Here is a 6000-nt window from a genome sequence, read left to right on the forward strand (position 1 = left end):
CAAGACCTGCGTCGCATCCGTTGAGACGGTGCGACATACAGGCAAACAAGCAAGCATCATGCAACGCTGGATTGAGAGGAGTTTTTGAGACCCCCAGACAGTCGTGGCTGTCTCCCACCATACAGGGGCTCCATAAGTGGCACAGGCCACAAACAAGCCACGATATATGGTGCGGACAGCACGACGTCCTAAACCCCAATCGCTCCTCAAAATCCGTCGTATTTTGCCTACAGTTGCCTGCAGTCGCTCCTTTACATTCGCCAAGTGTGGAGTAAAACACATCCTTTCACTCATGGTCAGTCCCAGATATTTGACTTGCGTCACATATCTGATGCTGACCACGTTCACACGGACAATCGGTGGACGACCCGATGACAATCTACCTTTCAGCAGCATTGCCATCGTTTTGTCCATCGATATGTCGACCCCCACACCTAAACCCCAAGAATTAACGATATCTAGAAGATCTCCTCCCGCCCGTTCTAGCTCAGACCTCGAGCGACCTTCGACCATAAGAAGAAGGTCGTCCGCATACGCACAACATTTACAGAGTGGCTCGAGCTGCCCAAGCAGAGTGTCCATCATAAGGTTCCAAATATATGGACCACAGATGGAACCCTGCGGGCAGCCTCGAACAACTCCGATCTCCACACTCCCATTCATGCCGACAAGAGAGGCCTTTCTGTCCGAAAAATAACTCCGCCAAAGAGAAATTTCCGGACAGCCAAGCTCCTCCAGCCGTTGCACCACTCGATCCCAACTTAGGTAATCAAACGCCCCCTTGAAGTCAACAAATATGCCGAGGACATATTTGTTGACATTCTCCCTAACGACACTCTGAACGTAGAACCACGCATCCTCTATACTGCGTCCTTTCCTGAACCCAAACTGCCTATCCGACCACATACCCCGCGTTAGCTCCTGAAGCCGTTCCACCATGACTCTTTCCAGCACTTTTCCAAGTACTGGAAGGAGCCTGATGCCCCGATAAGATCGAGGATCGCTCCTGATCTTATCAGGGGACTTCAGGAGAGGAACAACCCTAGCACTTTTCCACTCGCGTGGAAAGTATCCCTCCCAGACGCACTTATCATAAATGGCCTCCAGGTATTCCGGAATGAACTTCCATAAGCTTTTACACATCTCTCCGTTCAAACCATCAAAACCTGGGGACCGTTTAGACCTAACCAGGCCAAAGGCGTACCCCAACTCCCCATCATCTAATGGAGGGACAGGCACCTCTTGTGCTTGAGGTACCTGCACCTCCGACCTAGGAAAGAACGCACCTAACAGAACCCCCGCACACTCTCTCCACGACGATAACAAGGTGTCACCGACGCGAAGAGAGGTGACATCCTCCCTCCTACGACCCCGGCAGATCCTATAGACCTGACCCCAGGGGTCGTTCCTATTTTCCCTAACAAAGCTCCTCCACTCTTCCTCTTTAACTTTAACTTAATTGGTCTAAGGTCATGGACCCTCACACCAAGTGAGGGACCCACCTCCTTGACCACCTTCTTTATAACCTCCTTAGAGGAAGTTGCAGGCCCCTTACTCCTCACCACACAATAGACCTAAGGTCGCGGTGCATTCCTCAACGGTAAATCTAATCTAATTTAAGGGTTTGGTTGATATCCTCGTAAAAATAAAGGCTGACATCACCGCCATCCAAGAAATGCGATGGACGGGACAAGGACAGACACGAGTAGGTCCTTGTGGCATTTACTACAGTGGCCATATAAAGGAGCGCAAATTTGGTGTTGGATTCGTGGTGGGAGAGAGACTCCGTCGCCGAGTACTATCATTCACTCCGGTGAATGAACGTCTAGCCACAATACGCATAAAAGCGAGGTTCTTCAACATATCGCTGATCTGCGCCCACGCCCCGACGGAAGAGAAGGACGATGTGACCAAAGATGCCTTCTATGAGTGCTTGTTGCGCACTTATGAGGTCTGCCCCCGCCACGATGTCAAAATCGTGCTTGGCGACTTTAACGCCAGGGTGGGCAAAGGAGGTACCTTTGGCACTACAGTCTGTAAATTCAGCCTCCACGAGGAAACATCCCCACGTGGGTCGAGGCTGATCGACTTCGCCGGAGCCCGAAATATGGTTCTCTGTAGTACTAGATTCCAGCATGAGAAGATACATCAAGCTACCAGGCTGTCTCCGGATCGAGAAACCACCAACCAGATCGATCATGTTGTGATAGACGGAAGACACGTCTCCAGTGTTTTAGATGTGCGTGCGCTCCGAGGTCCTAACATCGACTCGGACCACTATCTTGTTGCAGCCAAGATTCGCACTCGCCTCTGTGCAGCAAAAAACGCACGCCAACAAACACAAGGAAGGTTTGACGTCGAAAAGCTGCAATCACAACAGACAGCCGAACGATTTTCTACTCGGCTTGCACTCCTGCTCTCTGAGAGCACTCGTCAACAACTCGGTATGAGGGAACTGTGGGACGGCATTTCAAACTCCTTACGTACAGCTGCAACCGAAACCATTGGTTTTCGGAAAGTGCAAAAGAACAGCTGGTACGACGAGGAGTGCCGTGTCGCAGCGAAGAGAAAACAAGCTGCCTACCTCGCAACGTTACGATCGACCACAACACGTGCGGGATGGGATAGATACCGAGAGTTGAAAAGGGAAGAGACACATTTGCAGACAGAAAAAGAAAGAGGCCGAAATGCGTGAGTACGAAGAGCTTGATAAGCTGGCCGACAGGAGTAATGCTCAAAAATTTTACGAAAAAATGCGGCGGCTTACAGAAGTTTACAAAACCGGAGCATACTCTTGTAGAACCCCCAAAGGTGATCTAGTCACCGATGCCCAGAGCATACTTAAATTATTGAGGGAACACTTCTCCAGCCTGCTGAATGCCAGTGAACGCACAACGCCAGGAGAAGGCGAACCCGATTCCCCAATCGATGACGATGGAGCAGACGTTCCATTGCCCGACCAAGAAGAAGTTCGAATAGCAATTACCAGTCTGAAGAACAACAAAGCAGCGGGGGCCGACGGCTTGCCGGCCGAGCTACTCAAACACGGCAGCGACGAACTGATAAGGAGCATGCATCAGCTCTTTGTAAAATATGGTTAGACGAAAGCATGTCCAACTATTGGAATTTAAGTGTGCTCTGTGCTCAATCCACAAAAAGTGAGACCCCACAATCTGCTCCAACTACCGTTGAAAAAACCTCCTCAACATTGCGTATAAGAGTCTATCGAGCGTATTGTGTGAAAGATTAAAGCCCACCGTCAACAAACTGATTGGACCTTATCAGTGTGGCTTTAGACCTGGCAAATCAACAACCGACCAGATATTCATCATGCGCCAAATTTTGGAAAAGACCCGTTAAAGGAGAATCGATACACACCACCCCTTCGTCGGTTTCAAAGCTGCTTTCGACAGCACGAAAAGGAGCTGCCTTTATGCCGCGATGTCCGAATTCGGTATCCCCGCAAAACTAATACGGCTGTGTAAACTGACGTTGAGCAACACCAAAAGCTCCGTCAGAATCGGGAAGAACCTCTTCGATACCAGACGAGGTTTCAGACAAGGCGACTCCCTATCGTGCGACTTCTTCAACCTGCTTCTGGAGAAAATAATTCAAGCTGCAGAACTAAAAAGAGAAGGTACCATCTTCTATAAGAGTGTACAACTGCTGGCGTATGCCGATGATATTGATATCATCGGCCTCAACACCCGCGCCGTTAGTTCTTCTTTCTCCAGACAGGACAAGTAAGCAAAGCAGATGGATCAAATCAATGCGTTGATCAGCGCCCTGAGAATGCAAAGCATTTTCAGTACCAATTGGCAGTGTGGAATGAACACACTAACCACCTTGGTAGGGTTCGAGGCCCATCTAAAACCTCTGCCCTGCTTTGGGTCCGGCACCCGGTTGCAATGTAACTCCATATTCAACTGACAAAATCAGTTCTTCCCGCGATTTGGGTTTTAACCACAGCCACCACGATACTCCCCGAGGGGTCAGTCCGCACGAGCAGGTTGGAGCGAACTCCAAGGGCTCCTGCTCCCCGTGGTACCAGAACTAAGTCTCCAGTCAGACCTCGTAGCCGAAACTACTACCAGTTGAACTTCCATACGGCTCTGGACTGATGGCCAGGGGTTGGACCCCATACACACATCACTTACACACACCAATCTAACCCTAATTTCCAGCTAACCGCCTTCGCCGCTTAAATAATTCACGCGCAAACGACCCTAACTGTTCGGTATTCCGACTAGTGGAGATCACACCACTAACATCTAATCTTCCATCAGTCCAGCCAATCCCCATACCACCCAGATCCCTAATGTCCGAGTACATCGGGCACTCCGCAATTAAATGCGACCAGTTTTCTAAAACTGCCCCACAAAAACACCCCGACGTATCCGATAGGTGCCTCTGATGCAAAAATGCATTCAGAGGCCCATGCCCCGTAAGCAGGAAACCCAGACTCAGACAAAATCTGAAGTCTGATTGATCCACAACGAACCCCACGTCCCGAATGTACTCGTACGTCACTCGGCCGTTAGGACTATTGTTCCAACGTTCTTGCCACCTACACCTAACCCTATCATCTAAGAGCCTTTTGCTCCCTAGATATCCCTCCCTTTCCACATCATCGTCAGAAATCCAGTCATTCCGCAGCAATGACACACTCAAGCCCCTTCTTAACCTGAATGCAACAGCACGCTGTATGACAATCAGGTCAAGAGGGGGTGCACCTAACAAGACCTGCATCGCATCCGTTGAGACGGTGCGACATACAGGCAAACAAGCAAGCATCATGCAACGCTGGATTGAGAGGAGTTTTTGAGACCCCCAGACAGTCGTGGCTGTCTCCCACCATACAGGGGCTCCATAAGTGGCACAGGCCACAAACAAGCCACGATATATACGACGTTCAAGACCCCAATCGCTCCTCAAAATCCGTCGTATTTTGCCTACTGTTGACAGTCATAACTTTGAAGTCGCAGACAATTTCGTCTATCTTGGAACCAGCGTAAACACCACCAACAATGTCAGCCTGGAAATCCAACGCAGGATAACTCTTGCCAACAGGAGCTACTTCGGGCTGAGCAGGCAATTGAGAAATAAAGTCCTCTCTCGACGAACAAAAGCCAAACTCTATAAGTCGCTCATAATTCCCGTTCTGCTATATGGTGCAGAGGCCTGGACGATGACAACAACTGATTAATCGATGTTGCTAGTTTTCGAGAAAAAAGTTCTGCGAATGATTTAAGGTCTTTTGCGCGTTGGCCACGGCGAGTATCGCATTCGATGGAACGAAGAGCTGTACGAGATATATGACGGCATTGACATAGTTCAACGAATTAAAAGACAGCGGCTACGCTGGCTAGGTCATGTTGTCCGAATGGATGAAAACCCTCCAGCTCTGAAAGTATTCGACGCAGTACCCGCCGGGGGAAGCAGAGGAAGAGGAAGACCTCCACTCCGTTGGAAGGACCAGGTGGAGAAGGACCTGGCTACGCTTGGAATATCCAATTGGCGCCACGTAGCGAAAAGAGAAACGACTGGCGCGCTGTTGTTAACTCGGCTATAATCGCGTAAGCGGTGTCTTCGCCAATTAGGAAGAAGAAGAATTTAAGGGTTTCGCAAGAGCAAGAGAATACCCCTAATATCAAATTTTAATGTGCATTAACATTAATTTTGCTCGTCTCTCAAGGCTTTTGGATGTTTGGTTACAGTTAACGTTCTTGTTGTGAATATGTTGTGATATGGATGGCAATACATCTATATTGCAAGCCAATTTATATTGAACGTGTATCTGGCCCTATTGTATCAGTGTAATGATACTATAAATTGATTTTATGGGAATTTTATAATGTAGCAGAGTACAAGAATAAAGTTTTTAAGAACTGGTCCGATAATTAAAAATCATAATGCCAAATTTTAAAGATAAATCGCATATTTCAAGGGGAAACTCTCAAAAACGTAGATCTAAATCTTCGAATTACGCCGAAGTGGATA

At 48.6% G+C, this 6000-nt stretch overlaps 1 protein-coding gene across 3 annotated transcripts in view; it reads left to right on the forward strand.

Moving 5' to 3' along the window:
- Positions 1-6000, forward strand: part of LOC126765197 (protein diaphanous) — a 284726-nt gene that overhangs the window by 36376 nt on the left and 242350 nt on the right. The window lies entirely within an intron of this gene.

The sequence above is a fragment of the Bactrocera neohumeralis genome, unplaced genomic scaffold, assembly GCF_024586455.1.
Source record: "Bactrocera neohumeralis isolate Rockhampton unplaced genomic scaffold, APGP_CSIRO_Bneo_wtdbg2-racon-allhic-juicebox.fasta_v2 cluster10, whole genome shotgun sequence".
NCBI classification, from domain to species: Eukaryota; Metazoa; Arthropoda; class Insecta; order Diptera; family Tephritidae; genus Bactrocera; species Bactrocera neohumeralis.